This window comes from Lethenteron reissneri, unplaced genomic scaffold (assembly GCF_015708825.2).
Source record: "Lethenteron reissneri isolate LAM-NWPU_2019-01 unplaced genomic scaffold, ASM1570882v1 scaffold_1197, whole genome shotgun sequence".
NCBI lineage: Eukaryota > Metazoa > Chordata > Hyperoartia > Petromyzontiformes > Petromyzontidae > Lethenteron > Lethenteron reissneri.
Genome location: NW_026890890.1, coordinates 31521 through 45250, shown reverse-complemented (window position 1 = coordinate 45250; position 13730 = coordinate 31521). Strand labels below are relative to the sequence as shown.

Genomic DNA, 13730 nt, shown 5'->3' with positions numbered 1-13730 from the left:
ACGCACGCCCCCCCCTAACCGGAAGCCCCCACCCTCACCCCCTCCACCCCCCCCACCTTCTCCCCCCGTCGCAGACACTTAACCGACGGCAGCGCGCGAGCTCGCCCACCGATTGGTCGACGCACGCCCCCCCCCCCTAACCGGAAGCCCCCACCCTCACCCCCTCCACCCCCCCCACCTTCTCCCCCCGTCGCAGACACTTAACCAACGGCAGCGCGCGAGCTCGCCCACCGATTGGTCGACGCACGCCCCCCCCCCCCACGTGGTTCGCGGCTGGACCAATCGGCGTGCGCGCAGAGTGGGTCCGCGTTTCGGTGCCGTTGCTGCTGCCCACAGCTGCCCATTGCCGCCGCGACCACCGCCGCTGCTGCTACTGCTGCTCCTGCTACTACTGCTGCTGCTCCATCGCTGCCCACAGCTTCTTGGGCAAACCCCCTCTTCCCCGTGAGAGGAGGGGGGGTCGACTAGTGAGGGTGGTGGAGCGTTGTCCACCGCTGGAGGCTGAATGAGGTTTGCATCGTCTAGGCAGCAGGAGCGAAACGTCGCGTTTTGTCTGCGCCGAGGCATGGGCGGACCTCGGGCACAGAGCGATTGAAGGTGGTGGACGTGGTGGTGGACGTGAGGTGATTGTCCATCTCTCGGGGTTTGTGTCTCCTCCCCAGGTGGGGAGGGGGGGGGGCCCCCGTGTGTCCTGAGGGGGGAGCCCGCGTCTCACGTGTCTCACCCCGGGGTCTCCTCAGGGGGGCCGTGTCTCTTTAATACCCATCTTAGGGGGGCCCGTGTCTCTCTCCTACCCATCTTAGGGGGGCCCGTGTCTCTCTCCTACCCATCTTAGGGGGGCCCGTGTCTTAAGGGGGGGGGCCCGTGTCTCTCTCCTACCCATCTTAGGGGGGCCCGTGTCTTAAGGGGGGGCCCGTGTCTCTCTCCTACCCATCTTAGGGGGGCCCGTGTCTTAAGGGGGGGCCCGTGTCTCTCCTACCCATCTTAGGGGGGCCCGTGTCTCTCTCCTACCCATCTTGGGGGGGGGGGGCGTGTCTCTCTCCTACCCATCTTAGGGGGGCCCGTGTATCTCTCCTACCCATCTTAGGGGGGCCCGTGTCTCTCTCCTACCCATCTTAGGGGGGCCCCGTGTCTCTCTCCTACCCATCTTAGGGGGGCCCGTGTCTCTCTCCTACCCATCTTAGGGGGGCCCGTGTCTTAAGGGGGGGCCCGTGTCTCTCTCCTACTCATCTTAGGGGGGCCCGTGTCTCTCTCCTACCCATCTTAGGGGGGCCCGTGTCTCAAGGGGGGCCCGGTGTCTCCCCCCCCACCCACCCACGTGAGGGCAGCCCGAATCTCCCCCGACTCACCCCATATCCATCCATCCCTCTTGCGCTCACCCCACACGCTCACCACCCCCACACGCTCACCCCACTTACTCACCCCACACGCTCACCCCACGCGCTCACCCCACGCGCTCACCCCACGCGCTCACCCCACACGCTCACCCCCCCACACGCTCACCCCACACGCTCACCCCACACACGCCACACACTCACCCCACACACACTCACCCCACACACACTCACCCCACACACTCTCACCCCACACACTCTCACCCCCACACTCACTCACCCCCACACGCTCACCCCACACACTCACCCCCCCCACACGCACTCACCCCACACGCTCACCCCACACACGCTCACCCCACGCGCTCACCCCACACGCTCACCCCACACTCAGCCCACACGCGCTCACCCCACACACTCACCCCACACGCTCACCCCACACGCTCACCCCACACACTCACCCCACACGCTCACCCCACACACTCACCCCACACACGCTCACCCCACACGCTCACCACACACGCTCACCACACACGCTCACCCCACACACGCTCACCTCACACGCTCACCCCACACGCTCACCCCACACACGCTCACCCATTCACTCACCCCCCCACACACTCACCACACACACTCACCCCACACACGCTCACCCCCCCACACCGCTCACCCCACACACGCTCACCCCCCCCACACGCTCACCCCACACGCTCACCCCCCCACACGCACTCACCCCACACACGCTCACCCCACGCGCTCACCCCCCCCCACACGCTCACCCCACACTCAGCCCACACGCGCTCACCCCACACACTCACCCCACACACGCTCACCCCACACGCTCACCCCCCCACGCGCTCACCCCACACGCTCACCCCACACGCTCACCCCACAAGCTCTCACCCCACACACTCACCCCCCCACACGCTCACTCCACACACACCCCCCCACACGCACTCACCCCACACACATTCACCCCACACGCTCGCCCCCCCACACGCTCACCCAACACGCTCACCCCACACACGCTCACCCCCACACACACTCACCCCCCACGCTCACCCCCACACACGCTCACTCCACACACGCTCACTCCACACACACTCACCCCCCCACACGCTCACTCCACGCACTCACCCCCCCACACGCTCACCCCACACGCTCACCCCACACGCTCACCCACCCCTAAGACCCCTAATCCACCCTCTTAACCCCCCTAACCCCCCTAACCCACCCCTAAGACCCCTAACCCACCCCCTTAACCCCCCCTAACCCCCCTAACCCACCCCTAAGACCCTAAGACCCCCTAACCCACCCCCCTAACCCCCCCTAACCCCCCTAACCCACCCCTAAGACCCCTAAGACCCCTAACCCACCCCCTTAACCCCCCCTAACCCACCCCTAAGCCCCCTAACCCACCCCCTTAACCCCCCCTAACCCCCCTAACCCACCCCTAAGACCCCTAACCCACCCCCCTAACCCCCCCTAACCCCCTAACCACCCCTAAGACCCCTAACCCACCCCCTTAACCCCCCCTAACCCCCCTAACCCACCCCTAAGACCCCTAACCCACCCCCCTAACCCCCCCTAACCCCCCTAAGACCCCTAAGACCCCTAACCCACCCCCTTAACCCCCCCTAACCCCCCTAACCCACTCCCTAAGCCCCCGTTACACCCACCCCAGCCCGCCATTCATTCCCCATCGGCAAGCCACACACACACAGAGAGGCCCTTCCAGATTAGTCTAACGCCTTCACCCGACCTGACCCCCCACCACCCCCCCACCACCACCACCCCCCCACCACCCCCCCACCACCCCCCCACCACCACCACCACCACCCCCCATTACCCCATTAACCCCTTACCCCATTAACCCCTTACCCCATTAACCCCCCCTCCCTTACCCCCTTACCAATCCCTGCTCTTCGCCATGCGCCGTTAATACCAACCACAACATTTTTGCACCTTTGCATAGCAAGCCAGGCCTAGTGTCTGTGGGGGGCACACCGCCCCCCGCAACAAAAACAGCCACAAAACCATCGACGAATCCAGCCTGGCCCGCGACTTCACCAACCGGAACACGAGGAGGCCGGTCCCGTGGCGTCGGACACCACCACCACCACCACCCCCCCCACGCCTCGGTTCTCGTCTCTGCCCCCCCCCCGGGGTGACGGCAGAAGGCCGAGGCTGCTGGCGCTGCCGTAGCGAGTCGGTGAGGAGGTGAGACACACACACAGAGGCAGGGCTGACTGTGAGTGTGGTGACTGTGAGTGTGGTGACTGTGAGTGCGGTGACTGTGAGTGTGGTGACTGTGAGTGCGGTGACTGTGAGTGTGATGACTGTGAGTGTGATGACTGTGAGTGTGATGACTGCGAGTGCGGTGACTGTGAGTGTGATGACTGTGAGTGTGATGACTGTGAGTGTGGTGACTGTGAGTGCGGTGACTGTGAGTGTGGTGACTGAGTGTGGTGACTGTGAGTGCGGTGACTGTGAGTGTGGTGACTGTGAGTGTGGTGACTGTGAGTGTGGTGACTGCGAGTGTGGTGACTGTGAGTGCGGTGACTGTGAGTGTGGTGACTGTGAGTGCGGTGACTGTGAGTGTGGTGACTGTGAGTGCGGTGACTGTGAGTGTGATGACTGTGAGTGTGATGACTGTGAGTGTGATGACTGCGAGTGCGGTGACTGTGAGTGTGATGACTGTGAGTGTGATGACTGTGAGTGTGGTGACTGTGAGTGCGGTGACTGTGAGTGTGGTGACTGAGTGTGGTGACTGTGAGTGCGGTGACTGTGAGTGTGGTGACTGTGAGTGTGGTGACTGTGAGTGTGGTGACTGCGAGTGTGGTGACTGTGAGTGCGGTGACTGTGAGTGTGGTGACTGTGAGTGTGGTGACTGTGAGTGTGGTGACTGTGAGTGTGGTGACTGTGAGTGTGATGACTGTGAGTGTGATGACTGTGAGTGTGATGACTGTGAGTGTGGTGACTGTGAGTGCGGTGACTGTGAGTGTGGTGACTGTGAGTGTGGTGACTGTGAGTGTGGTGACTGTGAGTGTGATGACTGTGAGTGTGATGACTGTGAGTGTGGTGACTGTGAGTGTGATGACTGTGAGTGTGATGACTGTGTGTGTGGTGACTGTGAGTGTGGTGACTGTGAGTGTGGTGACTGCGAGTGTGATGACTGTGAGTGTGGTGACTGTGAGTGTGGTGACTGCGAGTGTGATGACTGTGAGTGTGATGACTGTGAGTGTGGTGACTGTGAGTGTGATGACTGTGAGTGTGATGACTGTGAGTGTGGTGACTGTGAGTGTGGTGACTGTGAGTGTGATGACTGTGAGTGTGGTGACTGCGAGTGTGATGACTGTGAGTGTGGTGACTGTGAGTGTGGTGACTGCGAGTGTGATGACTGTGAGTGTGATGACTGTGAGTGTGGTGACTGTGAGTGTGATGACTGTGAGTGTGATGACTGTGAGTTGTGGTGACTGTGAGTGTGATGACTGTGAGTGTGATGACTGTGAGTGTGGTGACTGTGAGTGTGGTGACTGTGAGTGCGGTGACTGTGAGTGTGATGACTGTGAGTGTGATGACTGTGAGTGTGGTGACTGTGAGTGTGATGACTGTGAGTGTGGTGACTGTGAGTGTGATGACTGTGAGTGTGATGACTGTGAGTGTGGTGACTGCGAGTGTGGTGACTGCGAGTGTGGTGACTGTGAGTGTGATGACTGTGAGTGTGGTGACTGTGAGTGTGGTGACTGTGAGTGTGGTGACTGTGAGTGTGGTGACCTGTGAGTGTGGTGACTGTGAGTGTGGTGACTGTGAGTGTGGTGACTGTGAGTGTGGTGACTGTGAGTGTGATGACTGTGAGTGTGGTGACTGTGAGTGTGGTGACTGTGAGTGTGGTGACTGTGAGTGTGGTGACTGTGAGTGTGGTGACTGTGAGTGTGATGACTGTGAGTGTGGTGACTGTGAGTGTGGTGACTGTGAGTGTGGTGACTGTGAGTGTGGTGACTGTGAGTGTGGTGACTGTGAGTGTGGTGACTGTGAGTGTGATGACTGTGAGTGTGGTGACTGTGAGTGTGGTGACTGTGAGTGTGGTGACTGTGAGTGTGGTGACTGTGAGTGTGATGACTGTGAGTGTGGTGACTGTGAGTGTGATGACTGTGAGTGTGGTGACTGTGAGTGTGGTGACTGTGAGTGGGCTGTGAGTGTGGGTGACTGTGAGTGTGGTGACTGTGAGTGCGGTGACTGTGAGTGTGGTGACTGTGAGTGTGGTGACTGTGAGTGTGGTGACTGTGAGTGTGTGACTGTGGGTGTGGTGACTGTGAGTGTGATGACCTGTGAGTGTGATGACTGTGAGTGTGATGACTGTGAGTGCGGTGACTGTGAGTGCGGTGACTGTGAGTGTGGTGACTGTGAGTGTGGTGACTGTGTGTGTGGTGACTGTGAGTGTGGTGACTGTGAGTGTGGTGACTGTGTGTGTGGTGACTGTGAGTGTGATGACTGTGTGTGTGGTGACTGTGAGTGTGGTGACTGTGAGTGTGGTGACTGTGAGTGTGATGACTGTGAGTGTGGTGACTGTGAGTGTGGTGACTGTGAGTGCGGTGACTGTGAGTGCGGTGACTGTGAGTGCGGTGACTGTGAGTGTGGTGACTGTGAGTGTGGTGACTGTGAGTGTGATGACTGTGAGTGTGATGACTGTGAGTGCGGTGACTGCGTGTGCGGTGACTGTGAGTGCGGTGACTGTGAGTGCGGTGACTGTGTGTGCGGTGACTGTGAGTGCGGTGACTGTGAGTGCGGTGACTGTGAGTGCGGTGACTGTGAGTGCGGTGACTGCGAGTGCGGTGACTGCGTGTGCGGTGACTGCGTGTGCGGTGACTGCGAGTGCGGTGACTGCGAGTGCGGTGACTGCGTGTGCGGTGACTGTGTGTGCGGTGACTGCGTGTGCGGTGACTGTGAGTGCGGTGACTGCGAGTGCGGTGACTGTGAGTGCGGTGACTGCGTGTGCGGTGACTGTGTGTGCGGTGACTGTGTGTGCGGTGACTGTGAGTGCGGTGACTGTGAGTGCGGTGACTGCGAGTGCGGTGACTGTGAGTGAGGTGACTGCGAGTGCGGTGACTGTGAGTGAGGTGACTGTGTGTGCGGTGACTGTGAGTGAGGTGACTGTGAGTGCGGTGACTGTGAGTGCGGTGACTGTGAGTGCGGTGACTGTGAGTGCGGACTGCGAGTGCGGTGACTGCGAGTGAGTGACTGCGAGTGAGGTGACTGCGAGTGAGGTGACTGTGTGTGCGGTGACTGTGAGTGAGGTGACTGCGAGTGCGGTGACTGCGAGTGAGGTGACTGCGAGTGCGGTGACTGTGAGTGAGGTGACTGCGAGTGAGGTGACTGCGAGTGCGGTGACTGCGAGTGAGGTGACTGCGAGTGAGGTGACTGCGAGTGAGGTGACTGTGAGTGAGGTGACTGTGAGTGAGGTGACTGTGAGTGCGGTGACTGCGAGTGAGGTGACTGTGAGTGAGGTGACTGCGAGTGCGGTGACTGTGAGTGAGGTGACTGTGAGTGAGGTGACTGTGAGTGCGGTGACTGCGAGTGCGGTGACTGTGAGTGAGGTGACTGCGAGTGCGGTGACTGTGAGTGAGGTGACTGCGAGTGAGGTGACTGCGAGTGGGCGTGACTGCGAGTGAGGTGACTGCGAGTGAGGTGACTGCGAGTGAGGTGAATGTGAGGTGACGTGCGAGTGAGGTGACTGTGAGTGGGTGACTGCGAGTGCGGGACGTGCGAGTGAGGTGACTGCGAGTGAGGTGACTGTGAGTGAGGTGACTGCGAGTGCGGTGACTGTGAGTGAGGTGACTGCGAGTGCGGTGACTGCGAGTGAGGTGACTGCGAGTGAGGTGACTGTGAGTGAGGTGACTGTGAGTGAGGTGACTGTGAGTGCGGTGACTGTGAGTGCGGTGACTGCGAGTGAGGTGACTGGGATTGCGGGTGACTGCGAGTGAGGTGACTGCGAGTGCGGTGACTGCGAGTGCGGTGACTGTGAGTGCGGTGACTGTGAGTGCGGTGACTGTGAGTGCGGTGACTGTGAGTGCGGTGACTGTGAGTGCGGTGACTGCGAGTGCGGTGACTGCGAGTGCGGTGACTGTGAGTGCGGTGACTGTGAGTGCGGTGACTGCGAGTGCGGTGACTGTGAGTGCGGTGACTGTGAGTGCGGTGACTGTGAGTGGCGGTGACTGCGAGTGCGGTGACTGTGAGTGTGGTGACTGTGAGTGCGGTGACTGCGAGTGCGGTGACTGCGAGTGCGGTGACTGTGAGTGCGGTGACTGTGGTGCGGGTGACTGTGAGTGTGGTGACTGTGAGTGCGGTGACTGTGAGTGCGGTGACTGTGAGTGTGGTGACTGTGAGTGCGGTGACTGTGAGTGCGGTGACCTGCGAGTGCGGTGACTGTGAGTGTGGTGACTGTGAGTGCGGTGACTGCGAGTGCGGTGACTGCGAGTGCGGTGACTGTGAGTGTGATGACTGTGAGTGCGGTGACTGCGAGTGCGGTGACTGTGAGTGTGGTGACTGTGAGTGCGGTGACTGCGAGTTGCGGTGACTGCGAGTGCGGTGACTGTGAGTGCGGTGACTGTGAGTGTGGTGAATGTGAGTGCGGTGACTGCGAGTGCCGGTGACTGCGAGTGCGGTGACTGTGAGTGCGGTGACTGTGAGTGCGGTGACTGTGAGTGTGGTGACTGTGAGTGCGGTGACTGTGAGTGCGGTGACTGTGAGTGTGGTGACTGTGAGTGCGGTGACTGTGAGTGCGGTGACTGCGAGTGCGGTGACTGCGAGTGCGGTGACTGTGAGTGTGATGACTGTGAGTGCGGTGACTGCGAGTGCGGTGACTGTGAGTGCGGTGACTGTGAGTGCGGTGACTGCGAGTGCGGTGACTGCGAGTGTGGTGACTGTGAGTGTGGTGACTGTGAGTGTGATGACTGTGAGTGTGGTGACTGTGAGTGTGATGACTGTGAGTGCGGTGACTGTGAGTGCGGTGACTGTGAGTGTGATGACTGTGAGTGTGGTGACTGTGAGTGCGGTGACTGTGAGTGTGATGACTGTGAGTGTGATGACTGTGAGTGTGGTGACTGTGAGTGCGGTGACTGTGAGTGTGGTGACTGTGAGTGCGGTGACTGTGAGTGTGATGACTGTGAGTGCGGTGACTGTGAGTGTGATGACTGTGAGTGTGGTGACTGTGAGTGCGGTGACTGTGAGTGTGATGACTGTGAGTGCGGTGACTGTGAGTGTGATGACTGTGAGTGTGGTGACTGTGAGTGCGGTGACTGTGAGTGCGGTGACTGTGAGTGTGATGACTGTGAGTGTGATGACTGTGAGTGTGATGACTGTGAGTGTGATGACTGTGAGTGTGGTGACTGTGAGTGTGATGACTGTGAGTGTGGTGACTGTGAGTGTGGTGACTGTGAGTGCGGTGACTGTGAGTGTGATGACTGTGAGTGTGATGACTGTGAGTGTGGTGACTGTGAGTGCGGTGACTGTGAGTGTGGTGACTGTGAGTGCGGTGACTGTGAGTGTGGTGACTGTGAGTGCGGTGACTGTGAGTGTGATGACTGTGAGTGTGGTGACTGTGAGTGCGGTGACTGTGAGTGTGTGACTGTGAGTGTGGTGACTGTGAGTGTGGTGACTGTGAGTGTGATGACTGTGAGTGTGGTGACTGTGAGTGCGGTGACTGTGAGTGCGGTGACTGTGAGTGCGGTGACTGTGAGTGTGTGACTGTGAGTGTGGTGACTGTTGAGTGTGGTGACTGTGAGTGAGGTGACTGTGAGTGCGGTGACTGTGAGTGTGGTGACTGTGAGTGTGGTGACTGTGAGTGCGGTGACTGTGAGTGCGGTGACTGTGAGTGCGGTGACTGTGAGTGCGGTGACTGTGAGTGTGGTGACTGCGAGTGTGATGACTGTGAGTGTGGTGACTGTGAGTGCGGTGACTGTGAGTGTGGTGACTGTGAGTGTGGTGACTGTGAGTGCGGTGACTGTGAGTGCGGTGACTGTGAGTGTGGTGACTGTGAGTGCGGTGACTGTGAGTGCGGTGACTGTGAGTGCGATGACTGTGAGTGTGATGACTGTGAGTGCGGTGACTGTGAGTGTGATGACTGTGAGTGTGATGACTGTGAGTGCGGTGACTGTGAGTGTGATGACTGTGAGTGTGGTGACTGTGAGTGCGGTGACTGTGAGTGCGGTGACTGTGAGTGTGATGACTGTGAGTGCGGTGACTGTGAGTGCGGTGACTGTGAGTGCGATGACTGTGAGTGCGATGACTGTGAGTGCGGTGACTGTGAGTGCGATGACTGTGAGTGCGGTGACTGTGAGTGTGATGACTGTGAGTGTGATGACTGTGAGTGTGATGACTGTGAGTGTGATGACTGTGAGTGTGATGACTGTGAGTGCGGTGACTGTGAGTGAGGTGACTGTGAGTGTGGTGACTGTGAGTGTGATGACTGTGAGTGCGATGACTGTGAGTGTGGTGACTGTGAGTGTGGTGACTGTGAGTGTGATGACTGTGAGTGTGATGACTGTGAGTGTGGTGACTGTGAGTGTGGTGACTGTGAGTGCGGTGACTGTGAGTGCGGTGACTGTGAGTGCGGTGACTGTGAGTGCGGTGACTGTGAGTGCGGTGACTGTGAGTGTGATGACTGTGAGTGCGGTGACTGTGAGTGCGGTGACTGTGAGTGTGATGACTGTGAGTGTGATGACTGTGAGTGTGGTGACTGTGAGTGTGATGACTGTGAGTGTGGTGACTGTGAGTGCGGTGACTGTGAGTGTGGTGACTGTGAGTGCGATGACTGTGAGTGTGGTGACTGTGAGTGTGGTGACTGTGAGTGTGATGACTGTGAGTGTGGTGACTGTGAGTGTGATGACTGTGAGTGCGGTGACTGTGAGTGTGGTGACTGTGAGTGTGATGACTGTGAGTGTGATGACTGTGAGTGTGGTGACTGTGAGTGTGATGACTGTGAGTGTGGTGACTGTGAGTGTGGTGACTGTGTGTGCGGTGACTGCGAGTGCGGTGACTGTGAGTGTGGTGACTGTGAGTGTGGTGACTGTGAGTGTGATGACTGTGAGTGTGGTGACTGTGAGTGTGGTGACTGTGAGTGTGATGACTGTGAGTGTGGTGACTGTGAGTGTGATGACTGTGAGTGTGGTGACTGTGAGTGCGGTGACTGTGAGTGCGGTGACTGTGAGTGCGGTGACTGTGAGTGCGGTGACTGTGAGTGTGATGACTGTGAGTGTGATGACTGTGAGTGCGGTGACTGTGAGTGCGGTGACTGTGAGTGCGGTGACTGTGAGTGCGGTGACTGTGTGTGCGGTGACTGTGAGTGCGGTGACTGTGAGTGCGGTGACTGTGTGTGTGGTGACTGTGAGTGCGGTGACTGTGAGTGCGGTGACTGTGAGTGCGGTGACTGTGTGTGTGGTGACTGTGAGTGCGGTGACTGTGAGTGCGGTGACTGTGAGTGCGGTGACTGTGAGTGCGGTGACTGTGAGTGTGGTGACTGTGAGTGCGGTGACTGTGAGTGCGGTGACTGTGAGTGCGGTGACTGTGTGTGGTGACTGTGAGTGTGGTGACTGTGAGTGTGGTGACTGTGAGTGCGGTGACTGTGAGTGCGGTGACTGTGAGTGTGGTGACTGTGAGTGCGTGACTGTGAGTGTGTGACTGTGAGTGTGGTGACTGTGAGTGTGGTGACTGTGAGTGCGGTGACTGTGAGTGCGGTGACTGTGAGTGTGGTGACTGTGAGTGCGGTGACTGTGAGTGCGGTGACTGTGAGTGTGGTGACTGTGAGTGCGGTGACTGTGAGTGCGGTGACTGTGAGTGAGGTGACTGTGAGTGCGGTGACTGTGAGTGCGGTGACTGTGAGTGTGGTGACTGTGAGTGCGGTGACTGTGAGTGTGGTGACTGTGAGTGAGGTGACTGTGAGTGCGGTGACTGTGAGTGCGGTGACTGTGTGTGCGGTGACTGTGAGTGCGGTGACTGTGAGTGCGGTGACTGTGTGTGCGGTGACTGTGAGTGCGGTGACTGTGAGTGCGGTGACTGTGAGTGTGGTGACTGTGAGTGTGATGACTGTGAGTGTGATGGACTGTGAGTGTGATGACTGCGAGTGCGGTGACTGTGTGTGTGGTGACTGTGAGTGCGGTGACTGTGAGTGCGGTGACTGCGAGTGTGATGACTGTGAGTGCGGTGACTGCGAGTGCGGTGACTGCGAGTGTGGTGACTGTGAGTGCGGTGACTGCGAGTGCGGTGACTGTGAGTGCGGTGACTGCGAGTGTGATGACTGCGAGTGCGGTGACTGTGAGTGCGGTGACTGCGAGTGTGGTGACTGTGAGTGCGGTGACTGCGAGTGCGGTGACTGTGAGTGCGGTGACTGCGAGTGTGGTGACTGTGAGTGTGGTGACTGCGAGTGTGGTGACTGTGAGTGCGGTGACTGCGAGTGCGGTGACTGCGAGTGCGGTGACTGCGAGTGCGGTGACTGTGAGTGCGGTGACTGCGAGTGTGGTGACTGTGAGTGCGGTGACTGCGAGTGTGATGACTGTGAGTGCGGTGACTGCGAGTGCGGTGACTGTGAGTGTGGTGACTGTGAGTGCGGTGAATGCGAGTGCGGTGACTGTGAGTGCGGTGACTGTGAGTGCGGTGACTGTGAGTGCGGTGACTGCGAGTGCGGTGACTGTGAGTGTGATAACTGCGAGTGCGGTGACTGTGAGTGCGGTGACTGTGAGTGTGATAACTGCGAGTGTGGTGACTGTGAGTGCGGTGACTGTGAGTGTGATAACTGCGAGTGCGGTGACTGTGAGTGCGGTGACTGTGAGTGTGATAACTGCGAGTGTGGTGACTGTGAGTGTGGTGACTGTGAGTGTGATAACTGCGAGTGCGGTGACTGTGAGTGTGGTGACTGTGAGTGTGATAACTGCGAGTGTGGTGACTGTGAGTGCGGTGACTGTGAGTGCGGTGACTGCGAGTGCGGTGACTGTGAGTGTGGTTACTGTGAGTGCGGTGACTGTGAGTGCGGTGACTGTGAGTGCGGTGACTGTGAGTGCGGTGACTGTGAGTGCGGTAACTGCGAGTGCGGTGACTGCGAGTGCGGTGGACTGTGAGTGCGGTGACTGTGAGTGTGGTGACTGTGAGTGCGGTGACTGTGAGTGCGGTGACTGTGAGTGCGGTGACTGTGAGTGCGGTGACTGCGAGTGCGGTGACTGTGAGTGCGGTGACTGTGAGTGCGGTGACTGTGAGTGTGGTGACTGTGAGTGCGGTGACTGTGAGTGCGGTGACTGCGAGTGTGGTGACTGTGAGTGCGGTGACTGCGAGTGCGGTGACTGTGTAGTGCGGTGACTGCGAGTGCGGTGACTGTGAGTGCGGTGACTGCGAGTGTGGTGACTGTGAGTGCGGTGACTGTGAGTGTGGTGACTGTGAGTGTGATGACTGTGAGTGTGGTGACTGTGAGTGCGGTGACTGTGAGTGCGGTGACTGTGAGTGCGGTGACTGTGTGTGCGGTGACTGTGTGTGCGGTGACTGTGAGTGCGGTGACTGTGTGTGCGGTGACTGTGTGTGCGGTGACTGTGAGTGCGGTGACTGCGAGTGCGGGGACTGTGAGTGCGGTGACTGTGAGTGCGGTGACTGCGAGTGCGGTGACTGTGTGTGCGGTGACTGTGAGTGCGGTGACTGTGAGTGCGGTGACTGGTGTGTGCGGTGACTGTGAGTGCGGTGACTGTGAGGTGCGGTGACTGTGTGTGCGGTGACTGTGAGTGCGGTGACTGTGTGTGCGGTGACTGTGTGTGCGGTGACTGTGAGTGCGGTGACTGTGAGTGCGGTGACTGTGTGTGCGGTGACTGTGTGTGCGGTGACTGTGAGTGCGGTGACTGTGTGTGCGGTGACTGTGTGTGCGGTGACTGTGAGTGCGGTGACTGTGAGTGCGGTGACTGTGTGTGCGGTGACTGCGAGTGCGGTGACTGTGAGTGCGGTGACTGTGAGTGCGGTGACTGTGAGTGCGGTGACTGTGTGTGCGGTGACTGTGAGTGCGGTGACTGTGAGTGCGGTGACTGCGAGTGCGGTGACTGTGAGTGCGGTGACTGTGAGTGAGGTGACTGTGAGTGCGGTGACTGCGAGTGCGGTGACTGCGAGTGCGATGACTGTGAGTGTGGTGACTGTGAGTGAGGTGACTGTGAGTGCGGTGACTGTGAGTGTGATGACTGCGAGTGCGATGACTGTGAGTGTGGTGACTGTGAGTGCGGTGACTGCGAGTGCGGTGACTGTGAGTGCGATGACTGTGTGTGCGGTGACTGTGTGTGCGGTGACTGTGAGTGTGGTGACTGTGAGTGCGGTGACTGTGAGTGTGGTGACTGTGAGTGCGGTGACTGTGAGTGTGGTGACTGTGAGTGCGGTGAC

At 59.0% G+C, this 13730-nt stretch overlaps 1 protein-coding gene across 1 annotated transcript in view; it reads left to right on the top strand.

Moving 5' to 3' along the window:
• Window positions 1-322: 322 nt before the first annotated feature.
• Window positions 323-13730, top strand: part of LOC133361671 (calmodulin-regulated spectrin-associated protein 1-like) — a gene marked incomplete at its 3' end in the record, with an annotated part of 44837 nt that continues 31429 nt past the window's right edge. Inside the window, exons 1-2 of the mRNA XM_061580655.1 lie at window positions 323-623; window positions 3311-3551. The remainder of the gene's footprint in view (window positions 624-3310; window positions 3552-13730) is intronic.